This window comes from Scyliorhinus torazame, chromosome 4 (assembly GCF_047496885.1).
Source record: "Scyliorhinus torazame isolate Kashiwa2021f chromosome 4, sScyTor2.1, whole genome shotgun sequence".
NCBI lineage: Eukaryota > Metazoa > Chordata > Chondrichthyes > Carcharhiniformes > Scyliorhinidae > Scyliorhinus > Scyliorhinus torazame.
The window spans coordinates 233,402,139-233,419,595 of NC_092710.1; positions in this window are offsets into that span (position 1 = coordinate 233,402,139).

Here is a 17,457-nt window from a genome sequence, read left to right on the forward strand (position 1 = left end):
CTGGGTTATGGGGATAGGATGGAGGTGTTGACCTTGGGTAGGGTGCTCTTTCCAAGAGTCGGTGCAGGCTCTATGGGCCGAATGGCCTCCTTCTGCTCTGTAAATGCTATGAGATGCTTATCCTGGTACTGTTGGTGCCACCTGGGCACATTGACACTGGCACTGCTAGCCTGGCACTATGGCAGTGCCATCTGGGCACTAGCCTGACACTGCCAAGGTGCTCAGGTGGTATTGACAAACTGGAAGGGGCACTGACAAGGTGCCAAGCTGACATTTTTCCAGCCTTGTGAATTAGGCCCGGGGGTACGGATAAGGGGGGCCTGAGGACCACTTTATAGATGAGTTAGTGCTTTGGGGGGTTCAGGGGCTGCAAAGTGTAGTTGAGAGATCGGAACACCATTTACATTTTTTATGGCGTCCCAATCTCCTTCTGCACTGAGGAGTAATCCGGCGAGTGGAGATCCTCAGTGCAGAAAACAGGACTAAGTTGGCATTCCCCGCTGAGGCCCTGTATCTACCTGAATGGGAGTACAATAGCATTGTGTTTCTCGGTGCTCCAAGTGCCGGTAACACTTGGCTAAACACGTTTGCTATGGGACACTGTTCCCATTCGGGTAGATTGCACCCATAGTTATTGTTATTAATAAAACTCAATTGTGTTTAATTTGCAAACCTGGTGACTAGTTATTGGGCAGCCAAAGACCAAAGACTTCAGGCATTTGTGATGAAAAATGAAGCGATAATTTCAACTGTGTTACAACTTCGGGTCAAGTGTGGTTGGAATTGACCATGCAGTATCCCAGGGTATCATGTCAGGCCACAGTTATTTACAATATATATTGATGACTTGGACAAGGGAAGCGAATGCACTATTGCCATGTTTGCGGATAACACAAAACTAAGGGGCAAGGTGTATAGTAAATGATGAGGATCCATGGGCGAAATTCTCCGTTATCGGCGGAAAGTCCGCCGATCGGCGCACAAAACGGCGCAAATCCGACTTGCGTCAAGTCGGAAAAATGGGTCGAAAGTCTCCGGCCCGAAATGGGCTAGCAGTAACGTAACGGGATCCGCGCTTGCGCAGTGGTTCACGCCGTGCAGCATCATACGCGCCGCACGGCATGACGGCTCATAAGGCCGCGCTGCTTCCCCCCCACCCGACTGGAACACCCGACCGGAACACCCGACTGGATGGCTGGCCGCCGCTCAGCCCCGAGGTTCGAGTCACGGGATGTGGAGGCGCTCCTGGACGCGGTTGAGCAGAGGAGGGACGCTCTGTATCCTGGGCACGGCCGCAGAGTTGCCCCACGCCACAGCCGGCGTCTGTGGAGCGAAGTGGCAGAGGCCGTCACCGCTGCGGCCCTGACACCACGGACAGGCACCCAGTGCCACAAGAAGGTGAACAACCTCGTCAGAGCAGGCAGGGTGAGCCTCCCCATATCCCCCTCCCCCATATCCCCCCTCTCTCCATATCCCCCCTTCCCCCATATCCCCCCTCCCCCATATCCCCCCTCCCCCATATCCCCCTCCCCCATATCCCCCCTCCCCATATCCCCCCCCATATCCCCCCTCCCCATATCCCCCCTTCCCCCATATCCCCCCTCCCCCATATCCCCCTTCCCCCATATCCCCCCTCCCCCATATCCCCCCTCCCCCCATATCCCCCCTCCCCATATCCCCCTTCCCCATATCCCCCCTCCCCCCATATCCCCCCTCCCCCATATCCCCCTCCCCATATCTCCCCTCCCCCATATCCCCCCTCCCCCATATCCCCCCCTCATATCCCCCCCTCCCCCATATCCCCCCTCCCCCATATCCCCCCTCCCCCATATCCCCCCTCCCCATATCCCCCCCTCCCCATATCCCCCCTTCCCCCATATCCCCCCCTCCCCCATATCCCCAAGTGAATCCAGCCCTAACCTTAACCTCTGCAATACACGCGCATCCGATGGCGTGCATTCATATACCTGCCTAACAGTGTTGCCTTTTACCCCTGCCACCCCCCCCCCCCCACAGGATAAGCGCGCACACAACAATAGGGAGCATGTGAGGACTGGAGGAGGCCCCGCTGATGAGAGGCCACTGACCGAACACGAGGAAAGGGCCCTGGAACTGGCTGGCGGACCTGACGACCGGGAGGTTGCTGATGCAGAGGTCGGGGGCATAGTAGCAAGTGAGCCACCGACAGCCCGTCCCCATATCCCCCCCTCCCCTATATCCCCCTCCCCCATATCACCTGATCACTGCCTGATGTCTAACCATGCATGCTTCATTGTGTATCGCAGGAGCAAACGTCCAGGCACCCATCCCCGCAGATGCAGACCGCCCGCAGGATGCCCCTCGGAGGCCACGGGAGACGGAGAGACACAAACCCTCCTGCATGCGACGCCCGCAGGATGCCCCTCGGAGGCCACGGGAGACGGAGAGACCCGGACCCTCCAGCATGCGACGCCCGCAGGATGCCCCTCGCACACCATGGGAGACGGAGAGACCCGCACCCTCCAGCATGCGACGCCCGCAGGATGCCCCTCGCACACCACGGGTGACGGAGAGACACGGACCCTCCAGCATGCGACGCCCGCAGGATGCCCCTCGCATACCACGGGAGACGGAGAGACCTGGAGCAACAGGGAGACGACACCCCCGTCACGTGCGGGAGCGACCACCCAGCGACGAGGGGGGCAGCCACAGGCCCCCGTCACATCCGAGCCAGGACACCACGACCCACGACACCACTACCCAGGACACCACTACCCAGGACACCACTACCCAGGACACCACTTCCCGGGACACCACTACCCGGGACAGCACTGCCCAGGACACCCCTACCCGGGACAGCACTACCCAGGAAGACGAAATACCGGACAGTGACTCAGAGTGGATGGGTGGAGACGAACCCCCACCCCAAAGTGCCATGGACTCAGAGTGGGACGAAGAGCACGACACAACGCCACTGCTGTCACCAACACCCTCCACCATCGCAGAAACACTCACCTCGGTTGGGCACTTTAGTGATGAGGCGTCTGGTACACTCACTGGTGCGCACAACACAGCCGTCCCAGTACAGCAGGTGGAGGTAGGAGCAGCAGAGGGGCCAGGCGGTCGGAGCGCAGCCCAGCCCAAGCGAACATCTGCCGCCCAGATGGATCCCGGGTTCCTGGAGTTACCATACCCACACACTGATCCGATGCAACCACCGACCCGGAGACGAGCGAAGAGGGTGACGGGCGGCTTGCGGCGGCTGCAGTCGCAGGTGGAGGAGTCCACCCGCGTCCAGGAGCTGGGAGTGGTGCCGGTCATGCGTGCCACCCAGGCTGACACCGCACGGGTGACGTCCGCGGTGGAGGCAATGGGTGCGACGGTGTCAGACATGGGGAACGGTTTGCGAGGCCTGGGGCTTTCCGTGCAGGTGGCGTCTGTGGCCCAGGACATGGCTGCCCTCTCACAGGAGGCCATGAGCCAGTGCCAGCGCCAGATGGCAGAGGCGCTCAACGCCATAGCCCAGTCTCTGCAGGCCATGGCCCAGTCTCAGCAGGCCATGGCCCAGTCTCTGCAGGCCATCGCTGAGGGCATCGGCGCCAGTGGCCATGTGCGAGCCGGCGTCGCACTGTCACAGACAGGGTTTGCCAACCCCTGGGCTCCATGGCTGCAAACCTGCAGACCCCTGTCGATACCAGCACGGGCCTCCAGGACTGGCAGCGCCAGATGTCGGGGGGCGTCGGATGGCCAGTCCGTTCGCATCCCCCACCCATGTAGAGGCCTGGGGGCCATCGGGCACCCCGAGGGAGGAGGAGGTGGTGTGGTCCGTCCCGGCTCCCCCTGTAGGGGAGGTCCCGGTACACCGCGACACCTCGGACTCCCCCCTTCCGTCCCAGGTGCATCGAGTGGGCAACGGGCAGGACAGGCTGGCAGCTCGCCATCCCAGTCGCCCGGGCCACAGCCTGGCCCATCTAGGCCAGGATGCCCCAGGAAACGGCCGCCAAAGGGATCCAGTGTCAGAGGGCAGGAATCACAGGAGTCCACCTCCAGTTCTGCTGTACCGTCTGGGGAACCACGTAGACGTAGTCAAAGGGCCCGTAAGGCCAAACAATTAGACACTGAGTAAGTTGGCACGGGTGCAGGGCACAGATGAGTTTTAGGGGCTAGGGCACGTGCATGAACTCCTTTGGTTATTAAAGTCAATGTTACACCTACAGAAGCTGCCTTTGTGCTCTGTCCAAAGCGTGCGGGGGTGTCATGTACGTTGAGCGCAAGTGTGTGTGTGAGGGGTGGTCTTACCTCAGCCCCAGGTGAGTCTGCCCCCTTCCCCCTGGGCCGCCATCAACATCCCCCGGGCAGAGGACGGGACCGTGCGCTGCAGTGTCACAGCCGCATGCAGGGATGGTCCGGGTGGATGGTGGTACTGTGGCCATGGGTCAGACATAGTCCAACGATGTAGAGCCAGGAGCTCACCGCAGGGCGGGTTGTCATCATCCTCCATGGCCTGCAATAGACATGCGTCCACCCGCAACTGTGTGAGCCTGGCCCGTTGTGCCGCAGGTGGATCGGCAATGGGGGGGGGCGGGTGGTGTGCATGCGGGTGGGGTGGGTGGGGTTGGGGAGGGGGGGAAGGGTGCTGGGTGGGTGGATGGGTGGGGGTTGTGGGTGGTCGGCTGTTGCCATGGTGTGCGGTCTGTGGCCATACTACCCGATTCCCACGCCCATCTAGTCAGTGAAGCGGGCGGCTATCAGTGTGTCCCATGCCCGCTGGGCCAGCCGGTAACGATGGACAGCCACCCGCCTGTGTCTACCCCGTCTGCCCTGACCATTACCCCCATCCCCCTCATCTGGGGAGGACTGCGCCTCTTCCTGCTGCTCCTCCACTCCGCCCTCCTCTGCCTGCGGCACATCGCCCCTCTGCTGGGCTATGTTGTGCAGAACGCAGCACACCACAATGATGCGGCCGACCCTATCTGACCGATACTGGAGGGCGCCCCCAGAGAGGTCCAGAAACCTGAAACGCATCTTCAGCACGCCAAAGCACCTCTCTATCACTCCCCTTGTCGCTACATGGGCATCATTGTAGCGGTTCTCCGCCTCATTGCGTGGCCTCCGTATAGGCGTCATCAGCCACGATCGCAATGGGTAGCCCCTGTCGCCCAGCAACCAGCCCCTCAGCCGGGGATGGCGTCCCTCGTACATGCCGGGGATGGATGACCGCGACAACACGTATGAGTCGTGTACACTGCCTGGGTAACGGGCGCAGACGTGCAGGATCATCATGCGGTGGTCGCAGACCACCTGTATGTTCATCGAATAGGTCCCCTTCCTATTGGTGAACACGGCCCTGTTATCTGCAGGTGGCCGCACGGCGACGTGCATCCCATCGATCGCGCCCTGGACCATGGGGAACCCGGACACGGCAGAGAAGCCCACGGCCCGGGCATCTTGGCTGGCCCTGTCCACGGGGAAGCGGATGTAGCGGTGCGCCATTTCGCGGTGGGCCGCGACGTCCTCCTCCCCCTCCTCGTCCTGTCGGTCAGGTGTCCCTCCAGCCTGGGCGGCTGCCGCCTGTCCCTCTGCGGCAGCCTGCGCCGCCTCTCTGGCACGCTCCTCCTCCTCCTCCTCCTCATCCAGGGCAAGATAGACATGAGCGGCTGCCGCCACAGCGGCCAACATCGCTGGATGATCGGAAAACATGACGGCCTGGTGGGGGGGAGGGGAACGACGACATGTCATCATTTCCCATATCCCCTCCTCCCCCCAGCCAGGTGGCATGGACCGCATGTGTCCAACTGTTGGAGGCTGGCACCTGGCCAGGTGGACCAACTCACTTGCCCTCGCATCCCCCTCCCCGGCACGGACCCCCCATCCCCCTCCCCGGCACGGACCCCCCCAACCTCCACCCTGGCACGGACCCCCCATCCCCCTCCCCGGCACGGACCCCCCCCCAACCTCCACCCGGGCACGGACCACCCCCAAACTCCACCCCGGCACGGACCCCCCCCCCCAACCACCACCCCGGCACGGACCCCCCATCCCCCTCCCCGGCACGGACCCCCCCCCAACCTCCACACCGGCACGGACACCCCCCCCCCCCAACCTCCACCCCGGCACGGATCCCCCCCCAACCTCCACCCCGGCACGGGCCCCCCATCCCCCTCCCCGGCACGGACACCCCCCCCCCAACCTCCACCCCGGCACGGACCCCCTCCCCCCCAACCTCCACCCCGGCACGGACTCCCCCCAACCTCCACCCCGGCACGGACCCCCCATCCCCCTCCCCGGCACAGACCCCCCCAACCTCCACCCCGGCACGGACCCCCCATCCCCCTCCCCGGCACGGACCCTCCCCCAACCTCCACCCCGGTACGGACCCCCCCCCCAACCTCCACCCCGGCACAGACCCCCCATCCCCCTCCCCGGCACGGACCCCGCCCCCAACCTCCACCCCGGCACGGACCCCACCCCAACCTCCACCCCGGCACGGACCCCCCCCCAACCTCCACCCCGGCACGGACCCCCCATCCCCCTCCCCGGCACGGAGCCCCCCCCCAACCTCCACCCCGGCACGGACCCCCCATCCCCCTCCCCGGCACGGACCCCCCCCCCAACCTCCACACCGGCACGGACACCCCCCCACAACCTCCACCCCGGCACGGATCCCCCCCCAACCTCCACCCCGGCACGGGCCCCCCATCCCCCTCCCCGGCACGGACCCCCCCCCCCAACCTCCACCCCGGCACGGACCCCCTCCCCCCAACCTCCACCCTGGCACAGACCCCCCCCCCAACCTCCACCCCGGCACGGACCCACCATCCGCCTCCCCGGCACAGACCCCCCCAACCTCCACCCCGGCACGGACCCCCCATCCCCCTCCCCGGCACGGACCCCCCCCCATCCCCCTCCCCGGCACGGACCCTCCCCCAACCTCCACCCCGGTACGGCCCCCCCCCAACCTCCACCGCGGCACAGACCCCCCATCCCCCTCCCCGGCACGGACTCCGCCCCCAAACTCCACCCCGGCACGGACCGCACCCCAACCTCCACCCCGGCACGGACCCCCCCCCAACCTCCACCCCGGCACGGACCCCCCATCCCCCTCCCCGGCACGGACCCCCCCCCCCAACCTCCACCCCGGCACGGACCCCCCAGCCCGCTCCCCGGCACGGACCCCCCCCCAACCTCCACCCCGGCATGGACCCCCCCCCCAACCTCCACCCCGGCACGGACCCCCCCCCAACCTCCACCCCGGCACGGACCCCTCATCCCCCTCCCCGGCACGAACCCCCCCCAACCTCCACCCCAGCACGGACCCCCCATCCCCCTCCCCGGCACGGACCCCCCCATCCCCCACCCCGGCACGGACCCCCCCCCCCAACCTCCACCCCGGCACGGACCCCCCCCCCAACCTCCACCCCGGCACGGACCCCCCATCCCCCTCCCCGGCACGGACCCCCCACCAACCTCCAACACGGCACGGACCCCCCCCAACCTCCACCCCGGCACGGACCCCCCCCCAACCTCCACCCCGGCACGGACCCCCCATCCCCCTCCCCGGCACGGACCTCCCCCCAACCTCCACTCCGGCACGGACCCCCCCCCCCAACCTCCACCCCGGCACGGACCCCCCATCCCCCTCCCCGGCACGGACCTCCCCCCAACCTCCACTCCGGCACGGACCCCCCCCCCAACCTCCACCCCGGTACGGACCCCCCTCAACCTCCACCCCGGCACGGACCCCCCATCCCCCTCCCCGGCATGGACACCCCCCAACCTCCACCCCGGCACGGACCCCCCCAACCTCCACCCCGGCACGGACCCCCCCCCCCAACCTCCACCTCGGCACGGACCCCCCATCCCCCTCCCCGGCACGGACCACCCCCCCCCAACCTCCACCCCGGCACGGACCCCCCCCCCAACCTCCACCCCGGCACGGACCCCCCCCAACCTCCACCCGGGCACGGACCCCCCACAACCTCCACCCCGGCACGGACCCCCCATTCCCCCTCCCTGGCACGGACCCCCCCCATCCCCCTCTCCGGCACGGACCCCCTCCCGGCACTCCCCCGGAGCCCAGCCCACTCTAATCACCCCACCCGCCGCACACACACACACACAACCCGAGACACACCTCTCCTCACGCATTCAGACTGCGGCCACGCCATCGCCTGCCCAGAGCCAACCCCCCAGGCCCTCACTCACCTCCACGCTGGTCGGCGTGAACCTGGAGCACAGGGTCACGCCGATGAAAAGGAGGTTTAATTTACGTCGACGTGAACGGTCATCACGTCGACGGGACTTCGGCCCATCCGGAAAGGAGAATATCGGCAGGCCGAAAATCGGCTGCCTTGCGCAGACCCGTGACATTCTCCGACGGCAGCGGCGACATTAACGCCCCGCCGACTTTTCTCCCTTTGGAGACTTCGGCAACCGGCGGGGGCGGGATTCACGGCGGCCAACGGCCATTCTCCGACCCTCTGGGGGGTCGGAGAATGACGCCCCATATCCCTACAGTGCAGAAGGAGGCCATTAGGCCCTTCTAGTCTGCACCGGCCCTTGGAAAGAGCACCCTAAAATGCTCACACCTCTATCCTATCCCCGTAACCCAGTAACCCCACCTAACTTTTTAGACACTAAGGGCTATTTAGCATGGCCAATCCACCTAACCAGCACATCTTTGGACTGTGGGAGTAGACCGGTGCACCCGGAGGAAATCCACGCAGACACAGGGAGAAAGGGCAATTTCCACACAGTCACCCGAGGCCAGAATTTAACTCTGGAGCTGTGAGGCAGCAGTCCTAACCACTGTGCAACTGTGCAACACAAAGAGTCTAAGAAGGGATATTGACAGGTTAGGTGAGTGGGTAAAAACCTGGCAAATGGAATAAAGTGTAGGAAAATGTTAAATGATGCACTTTAGGGAATAAAGGAGTTGATGTAAAGGGGTTTAAATTGAGAAAGACTGCAAAAAGTTGCAGCACAGCGGGATTTGGGGGTTCTCGGGCATAAATCACAAAAGGCTAGCATGCACGTTGAGCAGACAATTGGGAAGACAAATGGAATGTTGGCATTCATTTCAACAGGAATGGATTACAAAAATAGGAAAGTCCTGCTAATACTAGACTAGTTAGGCCACACCTGGAATACCATGAATAGTTTTAGCACTCTTCTCTAAGGAAAGATATACTGACATTGGAGGCAGTCCAGAGAAGGTTCACCAGTTGACCTTGGGAATGGAGAGATTTTCCCTTAAGGAGAAATTGAATAGATGGGGCCTGTACTCATTGGAGTTTAGAAGAATAAGAGGTGACCTTATTGAGACATTCTCAGGGGGCTTGACAGGGTGGATGCTGAGAGGTTGTTTCCCCTTGTGGGAGAATCTAGGACCAACAGTCATAATTTCAGAGTAAGGGGTCGCATATTTAAGACGACAGAGATGAGGAGGAATTTCTTCTCCCAGAGGGTAGTGAATTTGTGGAATTTTTTACCATGGAGGGATGTAGAGACTGGGTCGTTAGGTATGTTCACCGCAGAGATGGACAGATTTTTAATCAGTAAGGGAATCAAGGCTAATGGGGCTAAGGCAGGAAAGTGGAGTTGAGGATTATATTAAATATTGCATTATATTATATTAAATCAGCCATGATCTCATTGAATTGCACAGCAGGCTCGATTGGCCGAATGGCCTACTTGTGCTCCGACATCTTATGGTCTTATACTTGGTACAAATTTGTCAAGAATAAGTGCTAAGCGTGTTGCCAAGTCACAGCACTCTAATGGTGATTATATTTTTGTCCATGTGTCAGATACAATTTATGTAATCATAGAGTGATGTGTCCTGCCCGTCAGGACAGGTTTCATATCAGTGCAAGGACAGTTGAGTGAAGGAGGACCATACAAGTCTTCAGGGCTTTGTAGGCATTCCTCATGTCATGCTTATCAGTATAGGCTTAATGCTCTCTGGTTTGTTTGGTCCACCATATCTCTTGCATCCTATGGGGCTTCTTAAAGGTTCCTTTCAATCTACTGGAGCGATTTCTTAGCAGCGGAAGCATCTTTGTTTCCCAGTCTTGCTGTACATTGCATTTTTCTCTGTCTAGTTCCTTAACTTGACCACCATTTTCATTGGACCAATGTCAGTGGTTTCTTTCCTGTGTTCCCAGGACACCACTGGCAACTTCCCAGGACACCACTGGCAGCTTCCAGAATGAAGATTGGCCGTATCACTTCAAACACCATCATTTGGATTTTCTTTGGAAAACAGCAGCCGGCCTGAGCCTAAATTGTTCGCAGTACTCTGCCAATGTCACTTTCTGCGCATCTACCTTTCATGGGGGTCTAATACATGGGTCTTCTTATCAATGAGATAGCAAATTCTATATTGGAGCACAGCTCACTGGGCTAAATCGCTGGCTTTGAAAGCAGACCAAGGCAGGCCAGCAGCACGGTTCAATTCCCATACCAGCCTCCCCGAACAGGCGCCGGAATGTGGCGACTAGGGGCTTTTCACAGTAACTTCATTGAAGCCTACTTGTGACAATAAGCGATTTTCATTTCATTTCATCATCCTGCGGTCTGCAGGGCACTTTGACCCTCTCATAACCCTAATGATCATAACATTTTTCATGCCTTGCGACTGGGTGATGATAAAGTCAATCTGATGCCAGTGTTTAAATCATTAAATCAATATTTTACTTTGTATTCTGTCTAAATATTTCAGTGGGTGCAAAGGCTCAGGAGAAGCATGACAATACTGTTGCATTTCTCTATAGCATGGGTGGAATTTTCCCACCAAATGGCAAAGTCTCAGGTTCCGACAAAAAACCAACGTGTTTTCCCTCACTCTCCAGATCTTCTGACACTTAATCCAAAAAAATCAAGGTGCCGTGATTTGCCTCATCGCTCTGGCGGGGCCTCATAAAGTCGGCAAGCCCTTTTTAAACGGCGCCCCGATCTCAAAGAGAAGGTGAAGGCCCCCTCCACCACCATTGCTGGCACCAGGGCTGCAGTGACCACCCCCCCCCCCCCCCCCCCCCAACCCTTACCGGCATCGGGGCTGAGTGGAAAGCACCCTGCCATGTCCCTAACTCCCAGGGGCTACACTAGCCTCTTCACACCCCTGGCATGGTCATCCCGGCTGCTGAAGAGCAACGATTCCTGCTGGCAGTGACATTCCCCGGAAGATATGGCGTTATGCCATTTAGACATATTTAAATGTACTCCAATGGATGGTAATCAAGTTCATGCCCTCGAGGGGAGTTAGGGAAGATCTCATTCTGAGACTTCTCTAGCACAAATCCCATTATGGACCTCTCGCGAGAGTTTGTGGCCAGAACGGGATTTGAACTCATGGTGAGAGGGCATGGAAATTCCGTCCCCATAGTTTTCCAGGATCCCATCTGAGGCCTGATGGCCAGCTCCTATCCTTGCATTGAAGTCCCCAAAACAATGAGCTGGGCCTCCTCAGGAGTATTGATAATAGGCAAAGATCTGGCAAATGGAATACAATGCAGCAAAATGTGAAATTGTCTATTTAAGCAGGAAGAATAAAAAATAAGCATGATATCTAAATGGTGAAAGATTGCAGAGCTCTGAGATTCAGAGGGATCTGGGTGTCTTAGTCCATGAATCGCAAAAGGTACAGCAAGTAATTAGGAAATATCACAGAATGGTATTGTTTATTGCGAGCGGAATTGGATACAAAAGTAGGTGAGGTTATGCTTCACCTTCATACATTGCATTGGTGAGACCTCATCTGGAGTACTGTGTACAGCGTTGGGCTTCTTATTTAAGGAAGATGAAAATGTTTTAGAAGCAGTTCAGAGGAGGTTTGTTAGACTAATACCTGAAATGGGCGGGCTGTCATTTGAAGAAAGGTTGGATAGGCCAGGCTTATATCCACTGGAGTTTAGAAGAGTAAGAGGTAATTTGATTCAAACCTTTAAGATCCTGAGGGGTCTTGACAGGGTGGATGTGGAGAGGTGTTTCGATTTGAGGGAGAATCTAGGAGGTCACTGTTTAAAAATAAATGTTCACTCATTTAAGACAAGGAGATGGGGAGAATTTATTTTCTCTGAGCGTCGCAAGTGTAATGTTATGTATATGTGTATATAACTAAAGGGTTAATTATAACATCTAGCTGAAACATTACCATTAGAGGGCATTACAAGATCCAGTATAAATATCAGCTCCTAAAGGATCTTGGTCTCTTTCTACCCAGGAGAGTTGAGTAAGCAGTTGTGTATTTAGATAGCTCTCAGTATAGTTAGTATTTATAGTTGTGAATCAGTTAATTCCATCATATTTAATACTCAATTTCTAGAGATCGTTCTTTAGTGTCCAACTCAGATATGATCAATTGTTACTTTAAATAAATTAGTTTAAGTTGAAGACTCGCGGTTTCTTCAGGATCACACCATTAAACCATCTGCATCAATAGCAACTAGTAACGATACATATTACTAGACCCAATAATGTAACAGCGAGTGTTCGAAACTCGTTTCCTCAAAAGGCAATGGAAGCAGAGTCTTTGGATATTTTTAAGGCAGAGGGAGATATATTCCTGATAAGCAAGGAGGTGGAAGGTTATCAGGGGTAGGTAGGAACCTGGGGTCGAGGTTACAATCAGATCAGCCATAATCTTATTAAATGAGAGAGCAGGCTCGAGGGGCTGAGTGGCCTACTCCTGCTCATAATTGGTATGTTTGTATTAACTCTATCCAGGTCCTCATAGAATGTGTCCTACACATCCACAGGATTAGTCATTGTTTGTGTGTTTGTATTGATGATTGTTGCACAACTTGTTTTCAGGATTAGAGCCATGAAACAATTTTGTCCCCAGGATGAGTATCCAATCTTATTTGTGATGTCAGACCCGTCACCAAAATTGACACCTGCCTCTCTACTCTCCTGATTATCTTGCCCACCTGGAAGAATGTTTAAGCCTACTGCTAGTTCTGTTAGTTGGCTCTCCTCAACGAGACACGTTTTGCGTAAAGCAATAGTTCCAATATTGTATTCCTGATCACCAGGGCAGATCCGGGCTGGAGTCAGGAGCTGTTGTCTTTATCAAGTAGAATTAATATGCTGCAAGAAGCTAACGAGAGTTCATGGGCAGGTTTCTCTGTTTCTGTGTTGACGCCGACGCCGAACTCGTCAACTTCCACACCAGCAAAACTGGTGCCACACTTGGACTGATTCCACCACTGTTAAGGGGCTAGCACCGGTGCCACGTGGAACACAATCGATTGCAATGATAAATGGTGCCGGATTCGCTGGTTTTGAGATTCACACTCAGGTGGCTGACAAGCTGCAGCCGCATATACACACTGCACTCCCCACACACACCATCCCAGCCAACAAGATGGCAGCGAGGAGAGCAGCCCCAAAGTTCGCAGATGCAGAGCCTGAGACCTGCCTGGTCTCACTATGGAAGAGAAGAGGATGACCCTGTACCCCAGCCCGGGAAAGAGGCTGCTAGCCGCCGCCGTTCGCCGTGCCTGGGCGCAGGTGGCAGAGGTGGTCAACCCCGTGGTCAACGTTGTCCGGACCGGCCAGGAGTGCCGCAAAGAACTGCACAACCTCCTCAGGGCACCCAGGATAAGTAGGCAGCACCATGCCCCTGGCACCAACCCCCATCCCACACACCCATTACGCTACCCACCCCCCAACCTGTAGGGTGTCTGAACACCACCCTGCACCACACGCCGGTATCCATACCGGCCGCCATGGCCGGGTAACCTGGCCACTGAGGCCATCAGCTACTCACCCCCTAGGCTGTATGTGCCGGACTGTCAAACAGTTTTTCTGCGCCTGTGCTGGTGGTTCCCGCAGGGGAGGTGCTGGAACACTGCAGGACCTCGTAGTCCACCCTCCTGTCCCTGCTATATCTGGTGGGCAGCGGGAGAACAGGGCGGCATTACGCTTCCAGTGACACCCGAGTAGCAGCTGGGCCCATCCAGGCCCGGTTGCCCAAACGACGGCTGCCAACGAGGACCCAGGTCGCAGGACGGGAATCACAGCATGCCGCCTCCACACTTGCTGTACCATCTGAGGAACCATCTAGACTTAGCTTTAGGGGCCATCAGGCCAGGAAGTTAGATACCAGTTAAGTTGGCGTGGGTTCAAGGCACAGTTTAGTTATAGGGGCTAGGGCATAAACCTGTAAATATTTGTTCACATTAAACACCTGTTCACACTGTTACAACCTGTCTCAGTGCTCTGTCAGATGGGTGTGAGGGGTGGACTGGTCTGGGCTGGCCAGGGGAGGGGGGGATGGGTAGATGTTGTGGGTGGCCCGGGCTCCCCACCTCCTTCTCTCCCCTCCTGCCCGTCCCTACCACTGTCACCCCAGGGAATCAATGGGCCAGCTCCCATGGAGGGATATCCCAGTTAAATGGTGGAAAGTGTTACCATGAGCAGGAGTCAGACGTTGTCATACGATGTGCAGCACCAGAGCTCATCGCAGAGTGGGTCATCATCATCCGCCATCCCATGGACCAGACCCGCTGTCTCTGCCAACCCAGGGCCCCCACCCCGGCAGGTATGTATCACAGATGGGGTTGCAGGCGGGGCGAGGGGGTGGTGGTGAAGGGGTATGGGGTTGGGATGCGGTGTCCGTGCTCCTGACCAGTCCCCCTGCCTGTGTGGGACCCATGGCCTGCCCATCCTCACTCTCCCTCGCATCCTCCTTATCGGACGAGGCCTGGCCTTCCTCCTCCTCCAGCACATTGCTCCTCTGCTGTGCGATATTGATATTGACACCATGATGCGGGCGGCCTGCTCAGCATCATACTGGAGGGCCCCTCCTGAGCAATCCAGGCACCTGAACCGCACCTTCAGGAGGCCAAGGCACCGCTCAATCACTGGTTGCTGTGTGGGCATCGTTGTAGTGGGTCTCGGCGTCCGTCTGTGGCTTATGGATAGGTGCAATCAGCCACGATCGCAGTGGATAACCCCTGTTGCCCAGGAGCCAACTCCCCACCCAGGGGAGCCACCTTGAATATGTCAGGTGTGCCAGGATGAAGGCTTCAGGCACACTGCCTGGGTATCGGGCACAGACTTCCATGATGCGCAGCTGCACGATCAAGTGGAACCCCTATCGGTTTGTCTCGAGCGGCCTGCGTCATCTGCAGGTGCTCGTAGGGGAAACTTGCATCCCAACAATCATTCCCCTGGACCCGGGGCATCCCGGCAATGGTGGGAAACTCCACTGCCCGGGCACCTGGTGGGCTCACCACATTGAAATGAGTGTACTGAGCTGCCTGAGCATATAGGGCCTTCATGACGGCACGGATGGACCTGTGAACCGAGATCTGTGAGATCCCGGACTGGTCCCTACTGCGAATGGAAGGACACCGTAGCATAAAAAGTCAGGGCGACCGTCACCTTAGCGGCCACCAGGAGCGGGTGTCCACCCCCATACCCCCACGGTGCCAGATGTGCCATCATCTGTCAGATATGTCGCACTGTCTCCCTGCTCAGCCAAAGTCTTCGAAGGCATGGCTGGTCCGGAAGGTCCTCAAATGACAGGCGGTGCCAGTATATATGAGGACTCACACAGCGCCACCTTGGCGCCTCCTTCTCCTTGCCCTGTTGGGCGGCTGGCTCTCCATCTTGGGCGGCTGCCTCCTGTTCCTCTGCGGCACGCTCCGCTGCAGCAGCTTCCTCCCCCTCCTTGAACAGCACCAGCTCGGACAGCCACAGGGCATCCCTCAGCACTGTGGCGACTAGCAGGAAGGCCATTATTGCGAGCTGAATTTGAATATCCATTGTCTGCAGGGGGTGAAAGACCGACATGTAAGCATGGTGCGTACCCCCCCCCCCCTCACTCTCCCCCCCCCCCCCCACTCCCCCTCCCCCCCCGTGCCCAACCAGGGCCACCAGGCTACATGGTGGCCCCAGGTGGCACTGCGGACTCTGCCTCTCACATGCACCCCACCCCATCACTGTACTTCTGGCCCCATCGCCGGCTTGCACCGTGGGGGGCATCTGTCCTAGGTAGCTGTCTCTGATGCCAGATGTACCATCGGCTGGCACTACCCATGCCAGTGGTATGCTCCGTTGCCCTACCCCGCGCCACCATAGGGGTTACTGTGGCATTGCACCAGGTAGGCCGCCGGCGGGTGGCGGGGTGCAGGGGCACCCAGGGCCGGTGATACTCTGCAGAACTAACTATAGACCAATGTGGGTGGTCAGTGGGTATGCAACTTGCTGGCCCCAATAATGGTTGTCCGTGCTTGGGCACAACCCCAGTCCCATGCGGGGCTCACCTCGGCCACTCGGTCTGTTCACCCATCACTCCCCTGGCCCTGGCGCGCACCCCACCCCAACCAGCCGGGCCAGTGCCCGGCCCGGCAGCCCACAATCGGGCCGCTGTGTCCTACCTCCTCTTTCCCTCATCAGCCACGGCGCTCATTTCATGATTTTTGAAAGCAGAAGTGATGCATGCCATCGAGAACTTGGCCCGTCGGAGGAGAAGAATCCTGGTGGCTCCGGAGAATAATGGGTTGGGAACGCTAATGATATGCAAACAATGTTTACTGTACGGTGCGATCCGGACCGCCTCTGTCGAGCTGACGGAGAATTGCGATTTGGCGTCAAATCGGCACCCGCTGCGATTTTGGCATTGGAAACTATTCTCCGCCCAATCAAGTTTCACAATTCTGGCGTCGGTCAACGAATAATCCCGTCTTATTTTTTTCCTTCTTTCTTTCTTGCCTTCAATGTGCTGTGGTGTGTGGGTGAATAATTTTGAGATATAACAGGGCGTAAGAGGTTTGCATGCAATTAAAAAAGAGCTGTGTTTGAGGTAATTACAGTGGAGGTGGAATATGCTTGGTCAGCCTCACTTTCTCAGTTTTGAACATCTGTTCCCGGTGAGTTGACAAGTCAAGATGGCTGGAGATGAGGCAGTGGATGATCGACCGCATCCCATGCCCCCATGCCCGACAGTAAAATTGACACATGCCTCTCTACTCCCACTGTTTGTCTTGCTACCTGGAAGAATGTGTAGCTATTGTTAGTTCTGTTAGTTGGCCCTTCTCAATGAGACACAGCTGGGCTGCAATGCTGTCAGTACCAATAGAAGAATATCATTTCCTCTGCCACATCCACCAAGACAGTTTTTTTTCCTCTGAAAAGGATAGCTGGAGATGGGTGTTCTCCCTCATATTCCAGGTTCGATTCCCAGCTTGGGTCACTGTCTGTGCAGAGTCTGCGTGGGTTTCCTTCGGGTGCTCCAGTGTCCTCCCACAGTCCAAAGATATGCAGGTTAGGTGGATTGGCCATGATAAATTGCCCTTAGTGTCCAAAATAAAGGTTAGCTGGGGTTACTGGGTTATGGGGATAGGGTGGAGGCGTGGGATTAAGTAGGGTGCTCTTTTCAAGAGCCGGTGGGCCAAATGGCCTCCTTCTGCACTATAAATTCTATGTATATCTATATGTGAGCACCAGATCGCATGCTACCATCACCTG